This window comes from Schistocerca americana, chromosome 3 (assembly GCF_021461395.2).
Source record: "Schistocerca americana isolate TAMUIC-IGC-003095 chromosome 3, iqSchAmer2.1, whole genome shotgun sequence".
NCBI lineage: Eukaryota > Metazoa > Arthropoda > Insecta > Orthoptera > Acrididae > Schistocerca > Schistocerca americana.
Window position 1 is genome coordinate 974,810,987 of NC_060121.1, and position 12,035 is coordinate 974,823,021.

Below are 12,035 nucleotides of genomic sequence, written 5' to 3' on the forward strand. Positions count from 1 at the left end.
TCTCTGCTCACATGAACCGCTAGCTATGAACACAACATTTTGGCACAGACAACGAGCTGCAGGCCAGCGTAGAGAATTGGCGTAAAGCGCTGGCGTCTGCCTGCTATAACGAGAGTACTGGAAAGTTGGTACAACGCTATGACAAACGTCTAAGGACTAAGAGATAAGTAGTTGGAAGTTGTAGCTAACTGTTGCAAATAACACAGTTTTGATTTTCACTGTGGTTTCCATTTGGCGACGTATCGTTTCTTGCTTTCCGAACAACCCTCGTTCCTCAAATATCCTCCATTGGAGAGAGACATAGCGACGTTGCTGGCCAAGGTAGGTTTTGACAAGCACCAAGCCAAGCAGTAGAAACTCTTGCCGTGTCCGCTGGTTATCGGGGCTCAGTTCGAAATGGGGCATTTCTACGTCAGTCAATGAGATCTCTGGCCGAAGACGTGTCTCGAGACACCGTGGACACTGGTGAGATACCAACCAGCCTGTCACCCGCCATACGGCCCAACAACCAGCAGTGATAGTATGGCGTGCCAGTTCATTTCATAGCAGGATGACTTTGGTTGTCACAAGCGGCACCCCTTCAGCACAGCAGTATGTCGACGATATTATACACTCCATTTTGTCGCCCTTCATGGCAACACATCCTGGGCATACATTTCGGCAATATAATACCCACATTTAGATTGTAAGTTCATATTCCCATGTTTCTATTTATGATAACACACACACACACACACACACACAAGTAAAGAATAGTCACTTACAAGAATCAAGGAAGCCGTAAAAGTGGTCACCATCGTGACAGTTCGTGGTGCTCCAGATGTTGTCATACTGTCGGTGTGGATACTTATCTTGCTGCAACCCAGCCAATTTTTCCTATGGATTTCAGAAGTTTCTTTCCAACAGCTGGTGGAAAACATCTGCCATGATGGGTGAGGCACCAGCCCTTAAGTCAGCCTCGTAGTCCTTAATGGCAACCAATTTAAAAGAAGTCAGGGACACTCGCCTTTCATCTTAAGACTGAACAAAACTCCTTGTCCCACGGACATTTTATAAACCAACTCTGTAGTCAAAAATGGCGAGCATCACTAGCACACAGAATTGGGCACGAAATGATATGTTGCAGCTGTTCTCGAGAAGGTGATGAAATACGTTCTAGGTATGTACATAGACAGGCCTGCTAGTTTCATTGTTTAATTTTATTTTGACCAGATTGGCATCAGGGTACAATCTCATTTTCTGAGGTCATTGCCTCATAAAATTTTCTTGCATTTTTTAAAATTCTACTTCAACATTTATTGCTTTCAGCACCCGCTTGTCATGTTACTGACAAGGAAACATGTTTTACATTACCAGCAGTCATCTATAACATGACAAAGATGCGTTAAAAACAAATAAATGTAAAAGTAAAATTTGCTTAAAGAACTACAGAAATTTTATGAGGGCCCAATTAGAAGATGTGCATGTAGCTGGATATTGGCTTGACCAAAATTAAGCGAAACAATAAAAGACGCAATCTTGAGAATGTATATCCTGTTGTGGTGGCTTCCGCCACCGAATTTATCAGGATGACCAAATGTAGCGGGTAGATACCAAACGTAGTGGATGGGTGCCCGGAGGTGCCATATTAAAACTCAGCGAGAACTTAACAAATGATTTATTTGCTTCCACTACAGTGCTCTGTTCACATCGGTCTGCGTCACAGGGCCCCGCAATGCTGAGGAAGCACACCAGTGGCCTGTGCAGTGCAACGCTGAGTCGTGCCAGCCTTGGCCGGCTTGCTGAGTTCCGATGATGTCAGGAGGGCTGCGCCAGCAGCCGACTCAGTGGCCACTGTCCCCATTGACTCCGCACTGCTCCGCCAGGAGCCATGGGCCGGCCCTGCTGCTGCTTCCTCCTCGCTGGCGTAGTTGAGAACGCAGCGGGAAATACATCCTACAATCCGACGTCTGGATCTACAGCCCTCGCCTCGGAAGTCTCTGGCGTGTATCGGGAGCCGAAGAGTGGCTCACCGTGGCTGGCTGCGGACCTTGCACTGGCCTCAGAGGTTCGAACCAACAACTCGCCATGGACTGGGACATTGGCGCCGTGTCTCTTGTTGTGTGTAGCCCGGGAGTGTGGTACACCCCGCCATCCAGGAGAGCTGACACACTTTAATGAATCACGTTATACTCGGCTTTGTGCGTCTTTTTTGTCAAGTGTGCCACTTTGCGTCACTTACGCATAACACTTAGGTTGGCTAGTGGCCCTCTTCTGCCTGTGACTTGAGCCATGGAAACTGCTCTGTGCGCCCTCTCCGGAAGTTCTACGCCCCGTGGCCTCTATTTGCCTTCGCAACTGCTGGTATGCCTAACTTACTGCAATCTGGCCCGCACCAGGCTGTAACTCGTGCTCCGAATATCGCACAAAACTAACTTTCCCTACCCTAAACGGTGGTGCCGCTACAATCCTTACATTGTCATTCATCAACTTGATACAGGCTGCAGGACACTATGGCTACAAAACGTTTAGTGATGTATACACCCACCGCTTTCCAAGTCAACTAATTTTCTCTCTAATACACCGAGGTGGCAAAAGTCATGAGTTATCTCCTATTATCCTGCCCCACCTCCATTTGCCCAGTGTAGTGCAGCAACTCGACACGTCTTGGACTCAACCAGTCATTGCAAGTCCCCAGACGTTGCCGGTACAGGATACTGTGCAGGAACTGGCCTCTCGATGTCAGGCGATCTGGGTGGCCTAATCATTTGCTCCAACTGCCCTCAATGTTCTTCAGACCAATCGCGAATAATTGCGGCCTGGTGACACGACATCGTTTTTTGGGAACATGAAGTCCACGAATGTCTGCAAATGACCTCCAAGTAGCCGACCATAACCACTTCCAGTCCATGACCTGTTCAAATGGACCGGAGGACCCAGTCCATTCCATGAAAACACAGCCCACACCATTATGGAGCCACCACCAGCTTGTACAGTGCTTTGATGACAACATGGGTTCATGGCTTCGTGGTGTCTGCGCCACACTCGAAGCCTACCGTCAACTCTTACCAACTGAAATCGGGACTCACCTGACCAGGCCACGGTTTTCCAGTCGTCTAGGAACTAATCGATAAGGTCATGAGCCCAGGAGAGGCGCTACAGGTGATGTTGTGCTGATTGCAAAGGCACAAGTGTCGATCGTCTGCTGCCACAGCCCATTAACGCCAGATTTCTGTGCACTCTCCTAACGGATACGTTCGCCGTACGTCCAACATGGATTCCTGCGCATATTTCATGCAGTGTTGCTGGTCTCTTAGCACTGACAACTCCACGCAAATGCCGCTGCTCCCGGTCGTTTAGTGAAGACCGTCAGCCACTGCGTATCGGAGTACTGAATTCCGCAACAATTTCCGAAATAGAATATTTCATGTCTCTAGATTTAACTACCACTCTGCGTTAAAAATCTGATAATTCCCGTGAGCGACCGTAATGACGTCGGGAGCCTTTTCACACGAATCATTTGAGTACAACTGATAACTGCGACGACCCACTGCCCTTTTATACCATGCGTACGCGACACTATCGCTATATATACACTGCTGGCCACCGTAAATGCAACACCAAGAAAGACAAGAGGTAGCACAACAAAATTTATTTTGTAGATAACATGTTGACCAAGTGTCAAATGATTACGTTTACAGACGTCTGTGACATGTGGTTCCTGCCAGAATCAGTAGCCAGAGTAGCCGCCATTGTTGGAGATCACCGCTGCCACACGTCTCGGCATTGAGTGAAAGAGACGTTGGATGTGTTCCTGGGGTACAGCAGCCCAAGCAGCTTCCACACGTTTGCAAAGATCATCTGGTGTGGCAGCTGGGGATGTAATCTGGGTCACTCGTTGAGCAACCATGGACCACATGTTTTCTATCGGCGAAAGATCCGGAGAGCGAGCCGGCGAGGGAAGCAATTCAATCTGGTTATTGACGAAGAACCTTTGGACAATGCGTGCCACGTGTGGTCGCGCATTATCCGGTTGAAATATGGCTGTGGCCGAGCCCTGAAGGTAAGGAAGGACAACTAGCTCCAGCACCTCGGATATGTAGCGCCGGCTATTTTTAAAGTACCGGCAATGCGTACTAGAGGCGTGCGAGAGTAATATCCAATACCGCCCCATACCATAATACCCGGTGCAAGACCAGTGTGGCGGTGCATAATGCAGCTGTCCAGCATCCTCTCTCCACGGTGTCTCCACACTCGAATCCGACCATCGTGGTGCTGCAGACAGAAGCGTGCCTCGTCAGTAAAGACAACGTCATTCCATTCTGCCGTCCACATCCGTCTGTCATCACACCATTGGCGACGGAGACGTCTGTGGTTCTGCGTCAATGGTAGACGAAGCAATGGACGTCTTGCGGACAGACCACTCTGCTGTAAACGGCGTCGAATGGTACGCGCAGACACTGGATGATGCGTTACAGACGCAATGTGCTGTGCTATGGTTCGGGATGTCACTGAGCGATCCGTCACTGCCATGCGCAGAATTTGCCTATCAGCACGTGCAGTGGTGCACCGAGGTGAATGCGATCGACCACGTCGGTCCGTCGTACCCTCCTGCATCCAACGGTCACATATCCGCATTACAGTTGTTTGGTTTCGCCCAACACGACTAGCGATTTCTCTGTATGATAATCCACAATCTCGGTAAGCCACTATCCTTCCTCTGTCGAACTCGGATACTTGATCAAACGATGTTCGCTGTTGTCTACGAGGCATAACTGATCGTCTTGTGAAACAACCACAAGGTAAACACACGTGCCGAACGTACACTCGTCGAAATCGCCAAGCCTTAAATGGCGCTATGAGGTGGCGCCACAGGCGCGCGTGATGTGCGTCTGCGCTGAAATTCTAATCAGTTGCATATCTCATCGCTGCAAACCCATGGTGTAAATTTCACTTGATTCGGATGCTTCCTTGAGGGTGTTGCATTTACGGTGGCCAGCAGTGTATATATATATATACGTGCATATAGCTATCCCATGACTTTTGTTACCTTAATGTTATGTAACTTACCGTCAAAAAAGGCTTCTTTGCCATCCCAGCCCGGCGACTCCGAAAGCCGCAAGACACCATGGAATAGTGGATCCCCGCCTCTAGGTGGAGCTGTTACATTAGCTAGTGCTAGCGGCACCTTGCTGCGGCGCTAGGCATCATTCTGCAGGGCAGTTAGATGGTGCAAATGATTCAAATGCCTCTGAGCACTATGGGACTTAACTTCCCATGTCATCAGTCCCCTAGACTTAGAACTACTTAAACCTAATTAAACTAAGGACATCACACACATCCATGCCCGAGGCAGGAATCGAGCCTGCGATCGCAGCGATCGCGCGATGGCCAATTAGAATTTGCGGCTGTGCAACGACACAGGCTGTAGAGGTGCATTCATTTCGTTACAGTAACGTCGTAATGCACCGTTAATTCTTTCACTGCGCCTCACGTTCTCTCTCCCCGTATTACTCGTTGAACTTTGCAGACTTGTGGAGTCGTCTCCGCTTGTCTGCATCCTCGTTGTTGCCTTTTTTTGTCCTCACTCTGCGATCCGTTGTTGACGGCTCCAGACCACGCTAGCTTCTATCGCTCTATTCCCGACATTCGGTCGAATCTCGATCGCGATAGTTATACAGGCACTTCATGCCATAGCTACGTTGCAACCGGAAGAGTGCTCTTTTATGCTGACTAGTGGGAGAAATCAGCTGCAAAGAGACATGACAGTTAGTTTATCTTTCATAGATCACTTCTACGATTAATCGCAACGATGTGGAACGCGTCATTTTGCATTCATCTTACACATTCATATGTAAATATAGCTATATGTTGACCATTTACAAGGTTTTTTAAAATATTTACGTGAATTTGTAATTCTTACCCAACAAACAAGCAAAAACTTTTCTAAGAAATAGAAAGGGTTGTCCAGGAAAGTTCGTTTCCAAATTAACTTCGTTCCCTGCACACATTCTATATCATTCTGTAAGTGATCAAAAATTTTGTTGACGGAATTGTGTACCCCTCCCGTGCTAAAGCCAACCTTGATGTGTAATAATGAACGTAATCTTTTTTTATTTTGTTGTTGTAGTTATATACTAGTACATCATTGTTTCTTATGAAATGTGGTGGGTTATCTACACCAACTTTCATGAGGGAATACATATGCGTGAAGCAGTAGCCAAAATCCATAATTCCTGAAACAGATACCTACAAGATGATTGTAGGTGACCACCACATATTCTTACAGCACGTTTTTGAGCATTGAAAACTTTCCTAAAGACGAGTTACCTTGTAGCACTGTTGTCTACGACAATATTGAATGAAAAATACTCAGAATATGTGAACCTGTTCATTTCTCTCCCCCCAAGAACTGCAATGGTCCGAAGCGCAAAACAGGATTAGCCGAGCGGTCTAAGGCGCTGCAGTCATCGACTGTACGACTGATCCCGGCAGAGGTTCGAGTCCTCCCTCGGACATGGGCGTGTGTGTTTGTCCTTAGGATAATTTAGGTTAAGTAGAGTGTAAGCTTACCGACTGATGACCTTAGGAGTTAAGTCCCGTAGGATTTCACATAGATTTGAACATTTTTTGGAAGTGCAAGTGTAGGTGACCTGGGTTGCTTTAGGAGTTCAAAATGTGTTTCGTTTTCAGTTTTTATTTCATAAGTTTGGGGGTACATAAAATTTTCGAGTTTCCACTCAACCTAGCTGTTATTGTTCCGTCAGCACAAGTTACATCTATTATTGGTGTAGCATTGAAATGCTATGCCAGTGATAAATGTAACATGTGGTGAGAAAATAATATCTAGGGAGGAAACTTCAAAATGTTTAGGTATGCGTATTGATGAGAATTTAAACCGAAACACATTTTTGAACTCCCAAAGCAACTCAGTTCACCTACATTTGCACCTCGAGTCATTGCAGAATTGAGTGCGTCATCCCAATGGGTGACAGGGTGACAATCGAACCGAGCACACAATAAAGTGCTCTACGGGGACAGCACATCCAATTGTCTCATACTGTGGAAGAGAATAGGAAGCGAAGAAAAAACGATTAAATTTGACAACTGCGTGCTTTTCCACAATTTTCCAACTTGCTGTAGCTTGAAATGATGTCGGATGGTCTGTGTAACGTTATACGTTTCTAATGGGCTGCACCAGTGACCTCGTCAGCCGGGTATCTTGTTCGCCAGACCTAATATGCGGGAGAAGGAGGTGATCTCGACCCTGCCCGCATCTCGTGGTCGTGCGGTAGCGTTCTCGCTTCCCACGCCCGGGTACCCGGGTTCGATTCCCGGCGGGGTCAGGGATTTTCTCTGCCTCGTGATGGCTGGGTGTTGTGTGCTGTCCTTAGGTTAGTTAGGTTTAAGTAGTTCTAAGTTCTAGGGGACTTATGACCACAGCAGTTGAGTCCCATAGTGCTCAGAGCCATTTGAACCATTTTTGATCTCCACCCTGGAGGTGGTGGTCTGGTGTTTTCCTAGTCCTCTTAAATGGGTTGTGGTGGGAGCTTACATACATTGATCAGCCAGAACATTATGATCATGCCGATGTCGTGGTGTTGATGATGATGATGATGATGATGATGATGAAGTCCCATACTCCTTGGCAGAGCGTAGAGGAACGATGTGGGAGACCCGCACCGCCGTACTAGGCAAGGTCCCAGAGGAGGTGGTTTCCCATTGCCTTCTTCCGAGAGTAATGGGGATGAATGATGATGATGAAGACGACACAACACCCAGTCATCTCGAGGCAGGTGAAAATCCCTGACCCCGCCCGGAATCGAACCCGGAACCCCGTGTTAGGGAAACGAGAACGCTACCGCGAGACCACGAGCTGTCGTGGTGTTGACATTGGCAAATGCGTGGATTGTCGGCTACGGAGGCCCATTGTTAGTAATGTCCGGTGCAATGTGTGCTCAGACACACTTTTACTCTGCCCAGCATTAAAGCCTAATGTTAGTTCCGCCACAGTTGGCCGCCCGTCCTGCTTACCAGCTTGCCCAGCCCACGACGTCCGACATCTGTAACGAGGGGCGGCTGCCCGACCCCACGACGTGTGGACGTGGTTTCACCACGTGTTGAAGACGCTCACCACAGCACTTCTCGAACACTCGACAAGTCGTGCAGTTTCCGAAATGCTCGTGCCGAGCATCCGGGCTATCACAATCTGCGCTCACTCACATTCAGATAGATCGCGCGTCTTCCCCATTCCACACGCGGACAGCACGCTCACTAATGCTACATACTCACTGCGTCTGTCTGACTGGCAGTCCTTCGCCAGGTAAGGCTGCTTTCGCCTGGACGGGTTTATATTGACAGTAGGCCGGTGCTCATAATGTTATGGCTGATCAGAGTAGCTGTCTTGAAGGTTTGTGATTTCAATTATGGCCAGTGTCATCCGTCACTCGTTGCAGTAAACGTTCTAAATATCCTGCAGGTAGCACCACCTCACAGAATTTCTGTTAACAGGAGCGGGAAATAGCCACTGAAAACACCTACATTCTGCTATGGTTTGACTGGATGAAAGGCCTAAATGTTAAATAATTTCGTGTGGGGGGAGGGGGGGGGCGGCGGTTCTGGAGTCGGCTGGCAGGTTCATGGGATGCACAGGGCAAGGTCTGACCCTTTTGGGGCGAAGGTAGTGTTGCCAAGTGTCTTGTGGAAGTTGGTCTTGATCAATCAAGTGGTTCGCCGAGTGCGGAATGTTTCGAAAGAGTTGGCGAGTACCTTCCCTGGCGCCGACGTAGGTACTGCGGAAGTCGTTCTCCTGTTTAGAGGCAGGTGTTGTTGTCTAGTGGACGCACACATACTGTGTGACAACAGAATACATAGCCGAACCTGGAGCCATCAACTAGCTAGAGGTGTTGTTTCACGATCGAAATTGACTTCCCGAGGCTTTTAGAAGGAAATACATTCCGGTTCGCTTCAATGGAAATTTGGAGTGTGGTGTGGGTGTGTGTGTTTGAGTGTCATCTTCCTTTTTGGCAAGAGGCTGTGATCCTGTGTTGTGTGCAGAGAAGTAGAAATGGTTGGTCACGGTGTAGTGCTGATTGTCGTATGCCTTCTAAAATCTAGTGGTCGGATCCGAATGCCTTTTGAAAGCAGCTGGATTGCTACAGAATTGATTAGTGATGAAGAAGGAGACCACTATTTTAAATGTGTCTCGCGCGTCAAAGCGAGGCTGATAACCTTTATTCACACTAGCAAGTAGTTTATGTGCAGCACTGCACAGAAGGTAATGTGAGACTGCCGAGAAACGTTTCGGTGAAAGTCTACGTAGCAGTACGTCGCGTAATTCGTGCCGCGCAACGCACGCCGCTGACTGTCAAAGTGCTTGCCCCTGGCCGCGGTGGAAACTCTTGAGACGACAGGCGAGAAGGAACGTTTCAGTTCGACTTCAGTAAACAGTATTCCCACTGGATCCCACTTTCTCTGACAAAAGAATACACAAACCAGCGAATACGGACAGCACTACTGATTCTGTTATACACTTAGGTGACGAAAGTCGTGGGATACCTCCTAGTATAGCGCCGGACCTCCTAAGAGATAAATAATCTATTCTCCAGCGTTGGACAGAGTAATTTCATAACATCAGAAACAAAGAGTTTACGCATCCACCAATTAATAGTCCTGATCCTACCTTAGGACCCATCCCCTCAATTACACCTGAGGAAGCAATGCTTGCCAATAGCAAGATGAAAAATGGAAAAGCAACTGGTCCAGAGGACCTACCAGCGGAAATCTGGAAAATGCTGGGAATGCCTGCTTCAGAATTCCTTGCTTCACTCTTCAACCGAATCATCGCCGAAAAACATCTTACACAAGCAAGGACAACTAGCATGACAGTTCCAATCTGGAAGGGAAAAGGAGACGTGAACGACTGCTCGACTTATCGCCCTATTCGACTCCTCTGTCATACTTTAAAGATGTTTGAACGGGTACTTGATAGCAGAGTCAGAAGTATTGTCTCTGTAACACCAAACGAGTGTGGATTTGTTAAGGGAAGCAGCATCATTGATGCTATACATGCCACGCGACTTTTGATGGAAAAACACAGAGACAGACAGAAGAGTGTACACACGGCATTTCTAAACCTAGAAAAGGCTTTCGATCGTATCCCACACGATCTTATTTGGCGAGTTCTTCGCTGCCATGGCGTCCCTGAAGAGTATGTAAGCTGGGTGCAACTTTTGTACCGTAATTCCATTAGTGTTGTTCGGAGTCCTGCTGGAATTTCTCCGCCCTTCGATATCACTGCGGGTGTTCATCAGGGTTCTGTCCTTTCACCATTGATATTAATCCTTTGAATGCCTATGGCAAAAGCTGACATACAGAGCCCGCCCTGAACTCCAGCACCAGGTTGACCGTGGAAGGACAGATTGATTGAAAATGGACTGCACCTCAATGTCCAGAAGACAGAGTACCTAGAATGCGGCTCCCAAACCAGAGGCACCATAAGTATCGGCAAAGAAGACGAGCAGAAGACCATGCATTTTAGGTAGATAGGGTCTGTCGTCACCTCAGACTGCGACACAACTCTTGGTACTCGGATGAGGGTGAATGCAGGCAGCTTGGCTCAAATGGAGACAGGTCAATGGAGTCCTCTGCTATAATAAGATGCCCTTAGTATCTAAAGGCAAAAGTATATAAGTCCATGGTACGCCCAGCAGCAATGTATGGTGAAACACGTATGTCAGTAGCAGCGATGGCGAGGCATGACAGAATCTCTGAACAGAGAGTTGTTTATCGTTGCTAGTCTGCTCTTGACTGCGCGAGAGTTCAGTTGCGAGTTGCGAGTTGTAGTCGGTCGTTGTTGTGTGTGAGGAGTCGGCGGGCGTCGACATGGGACTCTGGTCAAGATTCGGCACGAGGTATATTTTTTAAATAAGGTAATGAAGCAGCATTGCGCTCATCTGATAATGTAATGCATCTTAAGTGTAATTAATTTGTTCAAGAATCGCCCCAATAATAATTTTGTTTTCAAACCAAGCATTTTATTGAAAGAAAATTTCCCATGCATTTCCTTAAAAAAATTTACTTAAATTCAAAGAATTTTTGCGATGCATTTCCTCCAAGCTACGGCGAAAAATAAGAGCAGATGCAATTTTACTGAGGTAAGAACAGGGCCTAAGATCGACATTTCGGTCTATTTGCGTTTTCATTGTCACTGAGATTTCATTATCATTGAATTGTCTTACATTTTTGTGGGCAGCTTACATTTGGCTGAGATTGCTATTTCTCATTTAATTGTCATTGTCAATAAATTATTTTATTTGCTGGGAGGTTACACTAGGTTCTATTCTCGTTAACATTTAATTATTGTCTTTCAAATTTCTCTGGGGAGGTTACAATGGGACTGAGTGTCGCTCTATGACGAAAGAACAGGAGCAAATGTTACACACCATGGAGATGAAGATGCTTCGATGGTCCATGGGGCTGACACGATAAGACCACGTAAAAAATACAGACGTCCTGCAAAGGTTTGGTGTCGCGCCGATCACCGACAAAGTGAGGGAAGCCCGCCTCCGCTGGTACGGCCACGTCATGAGAAAGCAGAACAACTCAGACGCAAAGACAGCGCCCCACACCAGCCCAGGAGGAACAAGATCACCGGGAAGACTGGCAAAGAGATGGACTGCCAACGTCAGGGGAGACATGCACGTTGTTGGCTTAAGACCAGAAGATGTCAACGACAGGGAGAAACGGAGGAGATGTAGCAAAACAGCAGACCCCGTAAGTGGGGATTAATGCTTGGAAAGAAAGATATCGAGCCGGACCTCCTTTTTCACGGCGTAGCGCATGAGCTCGAAATGGCATACATTCAACAAATCGTTGCAAGTCCCCTTGGGAAAAACTGACCTAGGCTCCTTATACAGCCGTCCATTATCGCGAAAGACACGTTCTTAGGCTTCATCAACCTAGAGAAACCGTTCGACAATGTAAAATGGTGTAAGATGTTCGAAATTCTAAGAACAATAGCTGTAAGCTATAGGGAGAGACGGGTGATATGCAAA